Below are 19,644 nucleotides of genomic sequence, written 5' to 3'. Positions count from 1 at the left end.
ACCGATCATCCCCTGGTTTTCCCAGGTTATTACCATGTGGATATGGAATTAACCTCCATCTAGCCACTCTCAAAATGAAATGCCTTCTTTTCACAAAGCAAAAGGAGTGGAACACATAGAATTATTTTGGATTATGCTAAAGGAAAAGAAAACATTGACAGGCAGGGGAATAGAAATGTATAGAGTTATAGCAATTATGAAAGACAAGAATAACAAGAGCTTAGATTAGGGTGCTATCTTTTAAATGTAGGAAGCTGCTTTTACCGTCAAGTACTCAATACATCAAACTCTGACAAGTTGGATTTTATAAACAAGCAGAAACTGAAAATCTGGAAGAAAATGAAAAGTATGTGAATTTATTATTTTTAAAATGTTTATTATTTTTGAGAGAAGGCAAGTGGGGGAGGGGTAGAGAAAGGGGGCACATAGGATGCTAAGAGGGCTCTGCACTGACAGCAGTGAGCCCAATATGGGGTTCAAACTCATGAAATGCGAGATCGTGACCTGAGCCAAAGTCAGACACTCAACCAATTGAAGCACCCAGGTGCCCCAAAAAGTCGTGAATTTTTAAAGAGTATAATGTTGTTTGATTAACATTTCATGTAGGGAGAGAACTTTCATAGGAGCCAGTAATAACAGTGCTTTGTTCTTTAACAAACTACAATTGACATTTAAACAAATTACAGGGGAGCCTGGGTGGCTCGGTGAGTTAAGCATCTGACTGCGGCTCAGATCATGATCTCACAGTTCATGGGTTCGAGCCCCGCATTGGGCTCTGTGCTGACATCTCGGAGCCTGGAGCCTGCTTCAGATTCTGTGTCTCCCTCTCTCTCTGCCCGCACCCCGTGCCCCCCGCCGTTCACATTCTGTCTCTCTCTCTTTCTCTGTTTCAAAAATAAATAAAGATTAATTTTTTTTAATAAAATGAAATAACAAAAAAAAAATTACAGAACATGGTTATTGGTTAGTTGTGTTACAAACTTCCAGAATAAATGGGAGGAAAAATATTGTTGAGTTATATGTAAACTACTGAACTAAAAGTCTAAATTGAGTCTAATAATTTCTGACTCGATTAATGCCTCTCAAGGTGTGTGATGTAGGCCTTGTTCTCTTCCATTCTTACCACAGGGAACCCATCCCCATTCACCATGACAGGTATCGTTTATATGACAAGAAGGGTCAAGTCTCCAGGTAAGGAAAGCTCTAGGCTTGGTCCAGTTGCCCACATGAATGTTCAATTAGCATCTCAAATTCCATAAATCTCAAAACAGATCCCTCACCTCTCTCTCCTTGTTCTACACCCCATGACCCTCCTCTTTCTGACATAAGCGCATTTACTTCAGGTCCCTCATGCTAGAAATCCCACTTGGAAGGATTAACTCTTTAATTTCTTTCACATCCATTCAGGCATAGATTCCTATGGATTTTTCCGTTCTTCCTTCTTTCTCTCATTTTATATCTGCCTCTCAGTTCCATCCCTCTCTAGACTTGCATCACACTATCATTATTCCAAAAACTTCATAGTTTATCTGTTCCAAGTATATACTATTCCTCTCCCTTGTCACTCCATATCCAGAAAAATATATATATAAGGATTTCGGAGAGCTAGGTATAACTTCTTTAAAGAAACAAATAAAGAAGTAGGTTAGCCAGGTAAATCTCAAACATTCGTGGGATACTCTAAATTCTTCTCATTCCCTTGACCAGTAGAAATCCATTTCTTTGGCCAGCTGAATTACAAATTGCACTTTTGTAAGCCCAGCTTTTGCATCCAGGATTAAGCAAATTGCCCTGTGAGTCCTATGATGAAGCACAAAACTCTGAACCAGCATGCCAGGGCTCTGCATTTACTTGGACAGTGCTTCCTCATGCTTCCATAATGTCTTTGCAACACTGATTTATAGTCAAAGGTGCCAGAACATCACTTACTATATTAAAAGTTGGCTGTGTCTCTCCATTTCTGAGTTCACTGAAAATTTGAAAAAATATGTCAACTGCAAGGGGAAAAAATGAGATGCAGAAGCCTCCATTTCCTGGAGGTAGTTTATACCTGATGTATCTATCTGAACTACCTGTACTGAAAGCAAGCCTGTGAGACAGCTGATTCATATGCATCCAAAAGTGACGATGCAAGCATCGATAAAATCTGGCTGATTGTTTTCTATTTGGCTTTCGAGTGCCTTTAAATATAAAACAGAGAAATATTACCTAGTAAACGGGTCTCAAATTAATTTCTGAAAAATGTTTGTGAGATGATTAGCAAAAATAAATACTAAATAACATGAAACCATGTAGTAGCACTGATGTACTTGACATGCATTCACTAGCCTCAGTATCTGTATGTCTGATATGCGGGATTTGAACTCACGTATGCAAAAACACTGAAACACAATTCACGGCAAAACTATATCCACTGTCTAAAGCTTATCAACATAAAAAAATGGGGAGATTGTATGGTCATTAGTTGACAACTAAGTGATTCCTTTAATTATCCTCGTTGGGCTCAACAAGGTATTAAACACCCGATAATCAGTCACAGAAACAAAGGCATGAATGAGAGCACAATGTCTGGCTTTGCCAGGCTCCATAAGCCCCACCTTGATGTACTGATGGTTCTTAATAAAGACAAGACTCCCAATTAGATGGCTGACAATTGAAAACTGAAGCGACAAACAGGAACAAGGGACTGATCCTCAGTACTAAATTATTTCTAGGTGGCATTGAATACTCTCACAACAGCAAAAGACAAATTTGGAGGATCGCTTTTTACTACAACAAGGAATTCTGCTTTACACTTTACATTTTGCAAGCTTACATCTTCGTTTGATTTTCTACTTTCGTCTATATTTTGCTGGAATCCAGCTTGATACACTCTCTCATTATGATCAGCTTGTACTGATGAGTATACAGTTAGAAAGATGGGCCATATGCACTGCTTACATATAAGACCCTAAACAGAAAGTGCATAGATTCTGGAGTCAGACATACCTCAGGCTCAATCCTGGCTTCTAGAGGGCAGGTTATTTTTGAAGCAGACAATATGAGCATCAGATTCTTTTGCCAACATTAAGAGTGTCTCCAAAAACTACCCTAGTATTGGAGTCTGGGAAGGATGTAGAAGCTTCAGGTGAGCATGGGGGAGGAGTGGCCATTTATATAAATATATCATATATCATAGCACATATCTATCTATATATCTACCTATCTCTGTCTATCTGTATCTATATCTTTATCTGTATCTATCTCTATCTATATATCTTATTCCTACATAAGAGCATTACCCGAAGAGCTCATTGCCTATAGAATTTCTTTGGTAAGCCAAAAATTTTAAAACACTTAATACGCTTTTGTACAAGCCACTGCTTTCCTCCACATAGCAAAAATAGAAATTCTTCTTGCCTGCACACTGGCAGGCAGCCCACATTTGCCCGTACTACGATTATTTCTGAATGACTTGGCACAACCTTTAATGGTATGCTTCTTGCATCATAGGATTCGATGTTCCATTTTTGCCCATCTCATCGCTTTAGCCTTCAGAAGCTGTATTTGCCTGATTGCTATTAATACAGGGATACTTCTGCATGGCTGTCCTTAGATTCCATACTCTTGGGCTGCCTTACAAGGGAGACCACCTTTGGATCTCCACTGGCTCAGTTCCTTTGGACAGGATCCAAGACAGACTGCCTGATGCTGAATTTCACTGCTGTGTCCAGTGCTGTAATATTGAGGTTCCTGTGTCAATACCCTTTGGATTTTAAAGAGTCATGTTCCCAATATAAGCCTAAGCACTTAAAATGTTGTGTTTCTTTTAATTTTGTTTCATCAAACTTTTTTTTTCTAATGATCAGGTCTAAATACTTTATATCAAAATGGACAACAGTAACAGCAACGTGCGATTTTCTATAAACTCGCATATAAATAGTACATGCACATGCGCGCACACACACACGCACACACACACAGGTATAAACACAGTCACAGAATTACAGGAACAGAATTTTTCTCATTCTTCTCTTCAAGGAGGAATCTGACATGCAGCATTAATGTCAAACTTGAGTCATTAAATAAAACTTATAACTCAAGTATCTTATAAAAACCAAAACGTAGAGTATATATAATTACATTATTGGATTAATATAACCACTCTTTTTTTAGTGGAATTGTGCCTAGTTATTAACGCCAGACTTCAAATAACTATATATTTATGAAGAGGAACACGTGAGCAAAGATTTTAAGCTTACGGTACTCATGCCAAAGGCATAGGCATGAGTATGCATGAGGAAAAGGACACAGGTCTCTCTGTCAACTGTGGCTAGCTCAGCTGAAGAGAGCTTTCCAATTCTTGGCAGAATAACAAATTCTCAAGCAGAGAGGGGATAAGGGTGAGATTTTTTCTTCTGTAAGTAACTTAATGAATGAAGTACTAATTAACATTATGGCATTGATAAATGGAGAGAGAGATTAGGGATGTACTCGATATTCAGACCTTCGCAGATGGACTGTCAAAGCCACATTAATTCCTATCTCATTGGAGCATCTGCTTCTCCCATAATCCACTGCCCCTTGGTACGAACAACACAAACTGTTGTGACTCAATTCGATTTATATCAATCTAATTTCTCTTAATCCAATTTGTATTCCAATCTACTACCTTCTAATCACTTAAATCTTCAGCCTCCATCTGGTAAATTTTCTCTCAAAATTAACCGAGCAGATGCCTCTGCGATTGTATTCCACAGTCAAGCTAATCAGACCCTCGCAGTGGCCTATAGAATCCACTGAATAGGTACGTGACTTACGGTGTTGCCCTTCCAGTTACAAACTCTGCGAGGTAGGAAGACCATTTTATCTATCATTAATTGGTTCATTTGCATAACACTGCTTGGGAAGGAACACTGGTCACAAAAGCCAAGAGAAGAAAACTATAGGAAGAGAGCAAAATATGCTCATTTGTCAAATGAGCTTTGCAATTCAATCTGTCTTGTTTTTAGGTTAACAAAGGTGAGGTGAAAATATTGTTTGATAGTTCATGGTCTTAAAAGCTACCCTCTGCATGCTATGGGATTAGAGGAGTTTTGTCTATTAATCACAAAGTCATTCTGTGGTTAACAGAATTCTGGTTAACAAACATATTCTTAAAATACGCTTCTGAATTTCAGAAGTCTGCACTAATTGATTCACCAGAACATAAGTGATATAAACAATACAGCCCCTGGCTAACATTGACTTTCACTCCCATGGAAGTTCCACTGTGATCCATAATTAATGTCACAAATTAAATGTTCCCCTATGAGCAGACTGGACAGCACTACCTGTGGAATAAACATCATTCTGAAACACAGAGTAATTAAGAAAAAATGTAAATAAATAAAGGACCAGGACAAATAAAAACAACCATTATATTGAACTACTTAGAGGTAGAATTGATTTTCATGTAAGACTTATGAGATTAATTTCATTAATTTATAGCCATATTTTTTACATAGTGTGTCCCGATAATATTGTAAGTTTGTTTTGTTGTTTTTTTTTTTTTTTTTTCAAATTTCAAGGCATAATGAAGAGGAATATTGCAATACTCAATGTGGCCACATAAGAAATTATCCTTTAGAAAACTTTTGCCATTAGAAAAACCTGAAAGATTAGCCAAGAAAACCATTAAATCTAGAACATAGTCTATCTTAGCCTGAAGAATGTCTAAGAAATCAGTCTCATTAACATTATGAGACAGAAAAGTATCAAAATGCCTTCATAAAACAAAACATAAACAATTGGATTAGAGTAGAAAGTGAATTTGTTTCCTCAGTTCTGACTAGAGTAAGATAAAAAAGACAAGGCTTCATGATCAGACAAACACAGTTTGAGAAGTCAGAGGACAACAACATTGGACCTTCTGAGAAATTGGTAGAACAAATAAACTGGGGTTGGGGGAGCAGACAATGAGAGACAGTGAGTGATCCATTTCTCTATCTCAGCAGAAAAGAGTGAGTGACACAACCACTCAGTGATAAAAGCAACCACTTCTGGACCCAGTTCAGGCTCACATTTGCTCTTCTTAGCCCGAATTGCTTCCTGTGTAAAGTGGGTTGAAAATTATATCTGCTTCTATATACTGTGTTGATGATAAAATGAGATCACCCAGGTAAACCACACTGCTTAAATTCTAAGTCAGCATGTGAATATAAAACATTAGGGCCATTTAAGAACATGGAGTCTGGGCTCAAATTGGAGATCCAGACCTAGGAGTTGGGTAAGTGCAGGCAACTTACTAACCTTCTTGGTAACCTGGTGTAAAATAATGATGATAATATCTCCTACCCCATGTTGGGGGAAGAAAATAATTTATATATTTAAAGTATCTAGATAAGTGCCTGAGACAACATGTCCCATGAAAAGTCTGTTATACGATAAAAATTAAGAAAGTTGTCTTTATATTGTAAGTTCTCACATAAGTCTGGAGGTGCATTAACTGTTGACTAGCTACAGAGTAGTGTCTATTTTTTCAATGGCACTGATCTTTTCAGTATTAAAAGTATGTTATTCTATTAAAAGAATAGAACTATTTTGGATGCTACAATGAGGTCTATCTATAGATAATATGCTTTATAAAGTACTTTTCATTGGCTCTTACATGAAAACAGTGGTCTCAATGATATTAGTAACTTTAGTAATTACTGACACAAATAATTCTTGTATCCTATGCGCCAGGCACTGTACTAGAGGAAAGGAGCCCCACCTTCAAGGAGTTCAGAGTCTTGTGCCCTGACAGTTTGATTAAACCCTTTTTCTCTTCTGCGCAGTATAATATCTGAAGCAGACAGGTCATATGTTTCTTTGAATGCCAAGGAAGCTCATATAACTGACACAGAATTATAAAAGTATGGATCAAAAGCCCACTTTCATGATCCTTATCCCAAGGAGAATATAGAGATAGAAATGAGCAGAGATTCTAAAACATGCAGGAGTGATTCTGCACTCTGCTGAGCCACCTGTATACTCAAAGACAACCCCATCCATGCAACACCTCTGATAAAGCAAAGAATAACCTTTGGGGCACCTGGGTGGCTGAGTTGGTTAAACATCCAACTTCTGCTCAGGTCATGATCTCACTGTCCATGAGTTTGAGTCCCACATAGGGCTCTGTTTGACAGGTTGGAGCCTGGAACCTGCTTTGGATCCTCTGTCTCCCTCTTTCTCTCTGTTCCTCCTCTACTTGTATACATGCTCACTCTCTCTCTCTCTCTCAAAAATAAGATAAATAAACATTAAAAAAATAATTCTTGATGAATAAGAATACATATATATATATATATATGTATTTATGAAAGAGTGTATTTGTATTCATATGTATTATTAAAAAAAAAAAAAAAAAAGCCGACCAGATGCTACTCTGAAGGAAAAAAAAAACAAAACTTTAAAATCTGGATAAGATTGGAAGGTCCGTTTGGTGAGGGATCATAGTCCCAGCTGATACTAATCATTCCTGTCTACTCTTTTACCAATGGCCTCTCAGTGCCAAGCCCCATCCCAGCAATCATGTACCTGAACTAAATCCAGAATTGACTAGTTTTGCTGGTAAATTGTACATAAGAGTACAGGAAGTATTCTTATCAATTGTTGTCTTAGAATTTTGTTTATTTATATAGATCTTATTTCTTCTGCAAGATTTAACTTCATATTTTTGGTGCCTAGCACACTACTCTGGTATATGCATACGTTTAACAAATATTAACTCCTTCTCAATAGCACTAATATTCAATAATAACAGCAAGGATCACTATACTTATATCTTGTTGAATAGGCACCAGGTGCTTTACAAAGATTATTTTATTTCATTCTCAGCACAACCTTTGTATAATTATCCTTGAGTTACAGAAGAGAAATCCAAGAATTTAAATCGCTTGTACAGATTTATATCCTCAGCACTCAAGATTATCAAGACATAATACAAAATTCTGTGCTGTTTTTCAAAAAGCAACAATATATACTTCAAATGTGCTGCGTATTGTGCTTTTTTCCCCCAAGATTTTAGGAAGCATTAAGTACATTCATCAGGACAGAGTACCGGTTTGTTTAAATGAGCTGTTCCAATACTATCTTTGAAACTCCCTATTATCAAACCCCTTACTGAAACAAAACAAAACAAAACAAAACTTCAGCATCATCAATTTTAAATAGTCAATGGGGTTCAGCACATTCTACTCCAAAACAGGGCAATTTGGTACATTGATTATTTCATGCTGAAGGAATCTGAGAAGTGGCAAGAACACCAAGGACTTTCTGACCTTCCCCTGAAGCAGGTCTTCAAATAGTCAGGGGAGAGGTGACCTCCCTATGCCTGAAGGAAAGGTGTGTCTTTCTCTCTGAAGACTAAAGGACAGAGAGGAATCTGAAGCAAAAGGCCTGGTTAAGTTTCCTCCATTTCATTACACTTACCTCATACTCTGTCCAATCACTTTTTCCCAGGACTTTCTACTCCTCATCAAAACTCACAATAAAAACACTTAGATTTAACTACTTCTTGGGGTCTTCATTTCCTTATTAAGTCACCCGTGTCACAAAAAACTTATTAAGTAAACGTGCATGCTTTTACTTCTGTTAATCTGTGTTTTGTTCCAGGAGCCCCAGCCAAGAACTAAGAACGGAAGAAGGAAAAGATACTTTCCTCCCCCTACATAGATCTTTACAAAACTTGCACTGGTCAATATCAGTCTGCTGAAACTTTTAAGGCAAAAATGGAAGCTCATAACCTGGAGCTCTTTTACTGGAGAAGAAAGCTCAAAACTCTCTGTAAATGCCAAGCCTATAATTTTAATTAAGGCAAGTGATTAATGATTCATGTAGATGTATCTGTAGGTGATAGTAAGTTATATGCAACACAAAGTGCTGCATTATTGATATTAGAACTTATAGTAAGTTGTGGTGAAATACAGCTTGGTAAGAGGATAGTTTGTCTTCCCTCTAATTTTACTTGTTTCCTTTACCTTTTAAAATCTCTATCACTTAGAAAAGCAAACTTTAAGCAACAACAACAACAACAAAAACACAAACTGTTGTTAGATGTTTTCGTACTCTATTTGCTAAAACATCTTCCTTCTCCCAGACAAGTTTTAGACATTTATATTAGGTACTATGTATACAAACTAGTCTAACCTAATCCCTAAAAAATTAGAGTGTTTATAAGAAAAAGCAGGAAGCACAAGAAAGCACAATAACATGGGTACAATAACCATAGTGTAGGGGAAAAAAATATAGAAATCATACATTAGATCTTATGATAAAGTCAAAAAAGAAAATTATAAAAAATAATGAATCTTTTATTTTTTTTTTAATTTTTTTAACGTTTATTTATTTTTGAGACAGAGAGAGACAGAGCATGAATGGGGGAGGGTCAGAGAGAGGGAGATACAGAATCTGAAACAGGCTCCAGGCTCTGAGCTGTCAGCGCAGAGCCCGACGCAGGGCTCGAACTCACGGACCGTGAGATCATGACCTGAGCCGAAGTCAGCCGCTTAACCGACTGAGCCACCCAGGTGCCCCAAATAATGAATCTTTTAAAATAAAACCTCAAAATAGTAAAATGTACTTGAGCTTTCAAACTGTTTTCCAACTATTATCATTCTTTTCCTGATTTCAGCAAAAAACAGTAATTTTAAGTCCTATTAGTGTGCCATAAAGCACCATAGTACATAACTTACCATCCATCTAATTATGTTGACCACATTTTGGTGTATATATTATCATAAAATACAAAAAAAAAAAAAAAACCAGAGTATTTGTTCTATTAGTTGTTTTCCTCAGGGGGTTATTAATTAAAAGAAACAGAGTAAGGCCCACCCACAATGACTCTTAGAGCACTCCTCCCTCATCACCTCCAAGTTCTTAGTAAATACAAGGACAGGAATCCCAAATCATCTCAATGCACTGCCCAGTCTTGGAAAGAGGGGGGAAATATTACTCTTAACTCTAAAATATTGCTGATGTCCCCAATTTCTTTTATTACTCAAATTCATCAGTATGTTCATCTGAGGTATCCCTATTTCTACAAAGCATTCCATATACTGTACCTTCAGATACAGTTATGACCAAAAACACATTCTCAAGTAAAATTAAGAAAAAAAAATACATGGGGCACCTGCGTGGCTCAGTTGGTTAAGTGTTGGGCTTCTGCTCAAGTCATGATCTCACGGTTCATGAGTTTGAGCCCCACATAGGTCTCCACACTGATAGTGTGGAGCCTGCTTGAGATTCTTTCTCTCCCTCTCTCTCTACCCCTTCTGTGCTCTCTCTCTCTCTCTTCAAAATAAAAAAATAAATTAAAAAAAAAAAAGGAAAGAAAGATACAACTGGTAAAAACCTGGTTGCTCATGCTACAAGGCTAATATTAGGATGCTAACACATAAATTACAATGCTAACTTTTATAAAGAGTTACATTTTGTGTATATGTGTACGTATTTATTGCTGACCACAAGCTAAGTGACTTCTCCCCTTATACTTAGGCCCATTTATCATAAGCTAGGTTTTACTGTATTCAAATTTTTTAGTTATGAAAATTTAAGTGATATGACAGAAACAAGAAACCCAAAACCATTTTACTAAAAACAAAGTACAGTTTGACATTTTTAGGTCCTTCCTCTCAAGACTGGGTAAAGAAAACACAGTACTTTAAATACTCAGAGAGGAGGGGCGCCTAGGTGGCTCAGTGGGTTAAGCCTCTGACTTTGGCTCAGGTCATGGTCTCACGGTTCGTGACCTTGATCCTTACTACCTCCAGCTCTGTGCTGACAGCTCAGAGCCTGGAGGCTGCTTCTGAGTCTGTGTCTCCTTCTCTCTCCCTGCCCCTCCCCAACTCACACTCTGTCTCTCTCTCTCTCTCTCAAAAATAAACATTTTTAATAATAAAAATAATAAAAAAAAATACTCACGAAGGAATACTTCCTTTGGAGGAAAAGTTTGCTCCACTATGATCTCACTCTGCCTTTAGGGACATTTATGCTGAAATCACATTATTTCTTCAAAGGATTGCGCTAATTCATTCATTCGTCATTTATTTATAGGTAATGTGCCAGTGGCTCATATACATCACAGAAGGAACAGAAAACAATAAAAGTGATGTTTTCTCTAGGAAAGTTTACTCTAAAAATCAGAGAGAAATACAAAGCCATGAAGTCACCCGGGCACGACTTTTTTTAATTGAACTTGCTGTATTAGTTCTTCTTCCATCCTAAAGGAAACATCTGTCAGCAAACCAGCTGAACTAATAAACACTCTAATGTGTTAGAAAAGAGTATGACTTGATTCATTCAAAACATAATAGATAAATACAAAGACCCTCCCAGGAATGTAACTAATTGTGTTAGCAGACATTTGCAAGGAAGCAAGACACATACAAAGTCGTCTGTTCCTAACTGCTTCTTTTATGTTCTAGAGTTATTGGACAGGTGAAAGGGGACAGATTTTAAAACTGAATCTTCGAGAAAAGATGAGGGAACATGAGTCAGGATGATACTGTGACACTTCAAGGGAGCCTTCACACATGTGGAGAACAAAAAATGCAATTACGTCCCATACTAATACTTGGAAAAATTTAGAACGCACGTGAATATTTATGCTACATCTAAATTTAAATCTGTATTTATAATCCATAAGTGGTTTAGTGCTAGTAATAAATATGAAATATTAACACTACCTGTTTAATGAGAATGCATTTGTTTGTACTGCACAGGATTTTAATTTGCAATGGAATTGTTGTGCACTTTCATATTTGTATTACGATATATATGCCCAAATGGTTATCAAAATAGCTAGTTTCCAATAAGTTAAAATGTATGATTTAATTAACAAGCTTCATTGACTCTCTTTCCTTGAGTATATTTTCAAGTCATAATCTCTGGCTAGGCATAAAGCCACATGCCTGCATAATTTCACACTCAAGGAGAATCCCATGCCCACAGGACAATCCTATCTGTTCACCCTCAATGTGAGGGTCAAGCTGTGTAGTCCTCAGAAAGTAGCATTAAATAAGACAACATAATAATGCACTAGGGAGGAAATCACTTAATATTCATGTTGACAGAACAGAAGATTAATCACGGGGATTTTGTGCCCTCAAAGAGGACTCAGGAAGACCCTAGGTCCCAGCTTCAGGAAAGCTGATTGCTTTAGAGTAGTTCACAAGCAACCCTGTGATGAAACGCTAAGGTTTACTGCAAATTGGCACTGGGTGACAAATGACGCACCTTTCTTACTTCAACTTCAAATTAATCTTATTGTCCCACGGATCTTTGTTTTCGGCCACACACCCACTCTCCTCTTTTGTACGGCAGGGCAATCTTTGCAGTGAATTTTAAACAATCATAAAGAATATTTCCTTTCATGTTTACTTCACCCGACAGGTGATTTTAGAAGCAGCATGCTCCTTTCTCTTCGCGAATAAAAACGTGTTCCTCGCACTCTGCTCATTTTTTACGGCAAAGAAAACATAAGAATAATAATGGTCGGTGTTTACCAGGTATTCAGAACATCGAGTTAAAAGCATTCAACCTGTTAAAGACTATTTTTAATGATAGTGATTAAATATAATTATAACCCTTTTCCCTTGAGCAATTTATTAACCCCTTAGGATTGAATACTTGTTTGCTGTAATTTTTAAAGGGCAATTGTTTTCATATCTATTGAGCATTTTCCTCAAAACCTATCTACAAAACCACACTCAAAAGCTTCGATATTACAAACATAATAAAGGCTTAGCAGATTCATTTCCTATTCATGTTTTGTAAATGATTTCCCTTTTGACTTCCGGTAATCATTGCATTTAACTAAATCATGATGGCCTAACCGTTCTTCCATTTAAAAGAAATGAACTTCACTCTGTTATGTTTATAGTAAATAAAGATAAATGCAATCATGATTTTAAATAAAAACAGATTACTGTGGGAAACAGCCTCAATGAACACAAACTTTGGGGACGATGAATGTTTTCAGTCTCTAATACATATTAAGCATAAAATATATTCATTCACAAATATATATGTGGAGAACTTAACCAGGCTGGCACTGAGTATATACTAGTGAACAAAACAGAGACTACCATCTGGTTGTATATAAGTATATAGTATGTAAGTGTATATTTAAAAACTGTGGGGGTGTCTGGGTGACACAGTTGACTGAAGCATCCGACTCTTGATTTCAGCTCAGGTCATGATCTCATGGTTCGCACGTTCGAGCCCTGCATCAGGCTGTGTGCTAATAGTCAAGAGCCTGCGTGGGATTCTCTCTCCCTCTCTCAGTCGCTCCCAAACTTTTGCTCTCTTTATCTCTCAAAGTAAATAAATAAACTTTTTTTGAAAAATGTGATAAATGCCATAAAGAAGGATGTAACAGGAATAACTCATTTGGGTTACTGGACATGAAAGTTTTCTCTAAATAAGTGACTCTTAATCAGAGTCCTAAAAGATAAATGTAGTTAGCTGAGGTAAGAAGTGGAAAAGACAATCCTGGCATGAGTATCCAGCATAGGCAGTCTCCTGAATGGGAAAGACCTTGGTATGTTCTAGAAACTGAAATAACATCAAGGTAGCTACAGCATATGATAAGGGACAGACTAGTGAAATAAAGTTTAAAGTAGGTAATGAGGGCCAAAACTATGTAGGAATTTATAAGGCCCACTAATGAATACAATCCTATCATAGTGCAATAGAAACCACTGAGATGTTTTAAACACCTCAGAAAGCTAACATCATCTGGTTCATCTCTTCAAAAGCCACCTAGGCTACTCTAAGTAGAGTCCTGTGGAAGCCTGGGCATCAACCAGGAGGCTCTTCAATAACCCAGAGAAGAGATGATACAGTCCTTTTGCCACTGGAAGCTGATAATTCCCTAATCACTTTTTAAGTGGCCTAGAAAGACCCTGAATCAGGCACAAAGACAGCAGTGCCTCACAGGAGGGAGCATGTGCACACACCATCAATCCCAGCCTTCACCTCAGATGGACTCTGCTGGCAAGTGTCTATGCCCCTTGGGCAAGCTGCTCAATGACCATGCTTTGAAACCACCATCATTCATTGCAAGGGAATAAGAGAAGAAAGAATGGATGAGAGAAGTCATTTCATTTTTCATTTATGAGGTTTGCAAGTGGGGGAAGGAATCGCTTTTCGTATTTCTAGGCAAAAAGCCCGAGCCATGAATTTTCAGGTAACAAAAATCATAAGGGACACTTATGCTGACAGTACAGTTTCATTTTAATTTCATCCTATTTTAAAGTTTTCTGCCATACTTTTTACTGAATGAACAGGTGTTTCTAAAAAGTAAGTTTTATCTGGGCTAGAGACTTGTTCATTAATTGCACTTTATGGGGAAAGAGCGGCTCTAGTTTGGAAGGGGATTACGCCATCTTAGAAAAAAAAAATACTCAGACTATTTCCTCAGGGGGCTGTAGACAGAACTACTGACAATGGTCGCTTCTCGAGTGGAGACTGGCAGACAGGGCTAGAGGGGAGACTTGTTTCACAACACAACCTTCGGTAGTTTGCAAGATTTATAGTCTGCTAGTACTAATAAAAATAAATAAGCAAGGCAGCAAATTAATAAAAGAACCACCCATGATTTCTCCCTACTCTGTAACACGCCATTCTTAGTTTATACCTAATCAATCCAGCAGCGCGTCTTCCAAACCCGGTCCCACTTCTTCCCATTTGTACTGAGTAGCTGCCCTCCTCTCTCTAAGAGCCACACAAGCTTTCCCTTATCTCTACTCCTGTCCCATGACAGCCCATCCTCTACACAATAGCCAGAAACACTTATTTAAAATGTACCTCGAATGATGCTATTGCTTCTGTGCTCAAAACCCTCCAAGCTGTTTTCTTTGTATTGGAATAACATCCAAACTCCTCACTGGGATCTACAATACCCTGTCTATTTTATCTCTTGCCTACCCCCACTTTCATTCTGTACTACCCCAGCCCCTTTGCTGACAACTTTGTGAGCATATAAGCTGTAGAGAGTTGACCAATACCCGGCCAAAAGTCATGTGCATCCGGAAACCCACGATGTAGCCTTATTTGGAAATAGGGTCTTTACAGAAGTTATTAAGGTAAGGATGGATAGGTAAGGATACAGAAGTTATTAAGGTAAGGACTGGATAGAATCCAGTCATACTGGATTCTAGTGATTCCTAAGCCAATGAGGGTGCTTTTATAAGAGACAGAAAAAGACACACAGAGTCATTGGGGCGGGGGGGAGCCCATGTGAAGACGTTGGCGGAGATTGCAGTTATGCTTCCATAAGCCCAGAGACACATGGGAGCACCAACACTGGAAGAGGCAAGGAAGGGGTATTAATTTCCTAGGGTGGTTTTACCAAAGTATCACAAACCAGGAGGTTTAAACAACAGAAACTTCTCACATAGTTCAGCAGCCTAAAAACTCCAATCCAAAATATTGGTAAGATTGGTTCCCTCTGGGAACTGCAAAGGAGAGTCTGTTCCAGGCCTTTCTCCTAGCTTCTGGTGGTTTGCTGGCAATCTTTGGCATCCCTCAGCTTGCAAATACATTATTCCAATCTCGGCCTTCATTTTCCCATGAATTCTCCCTTTGTCTCTGTGTCCAAATTTCCCCTTTTTATAAGGACATTGGTCATATTAGATTAGGGCCCCACCCTAATGACCTCATATTAATTTATCTCTATCAAGACTAAATCTTCACAAAATAATCACATTCTGAGATACTGGGTATTAGGATCTCAACAAATCTTTTTAAGGGAGCACACATGAATCCATATGAGGATTCTTCCTACTGCTTGATTGTGGACTTCTGACTTTTAGAACTATTAAAGAATGAATTTCAGTGGCTTTTAAGCTAGAAAGTGTGTGGCTATTTGTTATGACAGCTCTAGTAAATAAATATATTGTACAGGCTTCCTCTCTGATTCTGGAAATATTCTTTTCCACTTTAGGGGCTTTGACTGGCCTCCTCCCCCTTCTGGAATGATTTTCCTGCAGATCTTTGCAAGACTGGCCCTTATACAGGTGTTTGCTCAAACATTTCCTCCCACTAAGACTTCTGCTTTTATTTTTTAATTTATTATTATTATTATTATTATTATTATTATTATTTTAATTTTAGTGTGCAAGTAAGCAGGGGAGAGGGGCAGAGGGAGAGAAAGAGACAATCTTAAGCAGGCTCCATTTCCAGCGGGGAGCCTGACACAGGGTTCAATCTCATAACCCTAGAATCACAATCTGAGCTGAAGCCAAGAGTCAGAAGCTCAAGTGACTGAGCCACCCAGGCGTCCCAAGATTTCTGATGACTCTATCTGAGAAGGCCTGGCCTGCCTGGCACTCATAACACTATATGGTATCTTTAAACACCAATCTGGCTTTATAATTACCTAACAATTGACTTGAGTGCTTGCATATTGTCCTCTCCTCCTCCCCTGCTAGCTCTAGAAGAGCAGGTACTTTGTCTGTGATGGTCATCATCTAACCCTAGCACCTAAAAGGATGTTTAAAACAAAGGTACCCAGTGCATGCTTGCTGAATTAATTAATGAGCACATAAAAAAGTCACTTAATGTAACCATTAGACATTTTGACCAAGAGCTTGAAAGCTTATGCTTGAATAATTGAAGTACTAGAAGTCATTGATCATAAGAAAAAAAAAAAAAAAAAAAGAGGGGTGCCCGGGTGGCTCAGTTGGTTAAGTGACTCTTGATTTTGGTTCAGGTCACGATGTCACGGTATGTCAGGCTCTGCCCTGACATCGTGGAGTCTGCTTGGGATTCTCTCTCTCTCCCTCTCTCTCTGCGTCTCCCTCACTCACACCCTCTCTGTCTCTCAAAATAAATAAATAAACTTGAAAAAAAAAAGGATTCAACTATAATAGTATAATTTTATTAGCCTATTCTTTTTTTTCCACATTGAATCAACATATGTTTCAGTAAAATTTTCACGTATTTCTCCTAACTCCAACTTTACCCCCTTTGTGTTAAATATACCAAGCTAACAATTTCCCCACATGATAGCGGATGTCTGAAGTGGATAGCGCTCTGATGCCAATTAGCTACCTTTTCTGGCAAAGTATCACCATTCTTTCAACCATTTCTTATATCCTGTCTTAAAATCCATCTCACACTTCCTCCTCCTCTCTCCTAAGTGATCTCCTTAAATGAATTCCAGTTTGTCTATTTCTGTCTTAAAATTTAGCACTTTCATATATGGTCCCACAACATACATTAGAGCAAAAGCAACATCCCTTATATTTTAAATCCGAAATCAGCAAACTTTTTTTTTGCGGGCAAGAAAATCTGACTGAATAAAATTTTCACTTAACGTGAAATATTATTGTACTCTTGATTGTTACTCAACTATTTCCAAATGTGAAAAAGATTACAGTTTGTGGGCCATATGAAAACAGGTGGCAGTCCAAATTTGGCCCAAAGGCTGCAGTGTGCCCACGTCTAATTCAGAGAATGTATTCTATAATAAAGCCCTGGAATCTCACTAACATGTGGAAGTGGGTTGTGTATCATACTGTGGAATAATATTGAATTGAATTTCACAAAAACATTAAAATCTTTATCTACCTAGTCTACTCCCAATCCTGTAGTCTCTCATGCTGTTTTGATACCATTTACCCTCTTCCACAAATGAATAATATGCTTGAATTATATTTTCAAGATATGTTTCTCTTTAGAGTGAATATTAAACTTGACTGCTAAGTGACTAGTTGGTAGGAGGTTTTAGAAATTAGTGCTAGAAAAAAATGATTATGCTTTATTCTATAAAATGCTCATCTAAACAAAGATTATTCTCAAAAGAGTATTTCTTCATTCTCATTTCACAGAGTCAAAACAAAATGGCTTCTATTACTCCTTTGGGAAATGATGGCACAACAGAAGGAAACATCTTTGCAAATGCTGTCTTAATTTTACTCGTTTCTGACACATAAGACTGGCAGCTTTCTTTCACCATGAAAATATGTTTTCTCATATCAAATTAGATTCACACCCCTAACATAAATACCAACCAAGAAGCCTGTGTGTTCCCAGTGGTGAGAGAGAAAAACAGCTCCAAAAGAGGACAGCCTCTTCCTCCCATGACAACAGAACAACAAGGACAGAAGCAAATGGTACTTCTTTGGAAAATTTTGCAAATATACACTTACGATTATTTTGGAAACAACTAAAAATGGACCCAGAACAAAAAGAAAGAAGACAAAATAGCAGAAAGATAAATACTAAATAAATATTCAGTCATAACTGTTTAGAGTTGAAGAAGATATCTTAAGCAGGTACATCCTGTGAGGAATTACTAATGACGATTTTAAAAATCACTATATGAAGTAGTCATCAATAAAAGAAAAAAAAGAAAAAAAAACAAGTTTGAAGCATCCTCTGTAACCTATTTAAAAACTGAGAGAACCTGTGGATGGATGCATGCCATGTAGGATTAATTCCCAGGAATTTCATACTGAAAGCAGTCTTGGTTTTCCCACATACTTCCTAAAACTCTATGTCCTCTGAGGCTGAAGATAATATGTCAGTAAAGAACTGATGACATGTGTTGAAAAATTTATGAAAAAAAAAAGAGGCAAATATTCAATTCAGCAGTGAGTATATGCCAAGCATGTTGGTAGCTGTTCTCATGTGTTATCTTGGTTAATTCTCCCACGAAAATCCCATGACATTGTCCCTAAACTTTTCAGTATGTTAGTCACATCTAACTCAAAAGCAGTTGATTTTAGAAACACATAACATAGATTCTGTTTAATTTAGTACAGATAAAACCCTTCCTTTTTGTACTCACAATTGTCCATTGGCTTAGCTTTCACTAAATACGGATGGTAAAGAAAATATTGGCTACAAGTAGCAAGCAAAACGAAAAAAAAAATAACTTTGAGAACCATTCAGCTGATGAGAGCACAAGTGACCACACACAAGAATACCCTTTCAGCCACGTATGTTTGGAAGGACTCTGGCTTCAGTCCGTATGATTTACAAATGAAATTATGGCTTAATTAATCCAGCATTACAACTTTGGTAGTCGCTAAAAAGGAAGTAGAGGTGCACCTGGGTGGCTCAGTTGGTTAAGCATCTGACTCTAGATTTTGGCTCAGTCCATGATCTCATGATTTGTGGGTTCGAGACCTGTGTTAGGCTCTATGCTGACAATGGGGAGCCTGCTTGTGATTCTCTCTCTCTCCCTCTGCCCTCTTTGCTCTCTCTCTCTCTCTCTAAAAAAAAAAAAAACAATAAATAAATAAAATAGTACAATTTGATAACCCAAACTCAAGTGTTAATTTTAAAAATTACTGCAATGATACCGAACACTTGTTTTTGTTTTATTTTGAGTAAGTAGATGGATAATGCAGGTAGAACTGTTGTACATTTTTGTTTTTTAATGTTTATTTTTGAGAGACAGAGAGAGTGCTCATGCGAGCACACATGCACACGAGCAGGCGAGGGTCAGAGAGAAGGAGACAAAGGATCCAAAGCAGGACTCTGTGCTAACAGCAGAGAGCCAGATGCAAACTCACAAATCAAGAGATCATGACCTGAGCCGAGGTTGGCTGCTGAACCAACTGAGCCACCCAAGCACCCATGTTTTACATTTTTATATAACTCTCCACTACACAACATTAAGCAAGCATT

At 37.6% G+C, this 19,644-nt stretch overlaps 1 protein-coding gene across 1 annotated transcript in view; it reads right to left on the bottom strand.

Annotated features, from left to right (window-relative positions):
- The window catches only part of ROBO2 (roundabout guidance receptor 2), a 599,260-nt gene that overhangs the window by 547,802 nt on the left and 31,814 nt on the right, over positions 1-19,644 (bottom strand). The gene's annotated exons all lie outside the window — the stretch shown is intronic.

This window comes from Panthera leo, chromosome C2 (assembly GCF_018350215.1).
Source record: "Panthera leo isolate Ple1 chromosome C2, P.leo_Ple1_pat1.1, whole genome shotgun sequence".
NCBI lineage: Eukaryota > Metazoa > Chordata > Mammalia > Carnivora > Felidae > Panthera > Panthera leo.
Note: the sequence above shows the minus strand (reverse complement) of the source record. Positions and strands in the feature narration are given on the sequence as shown.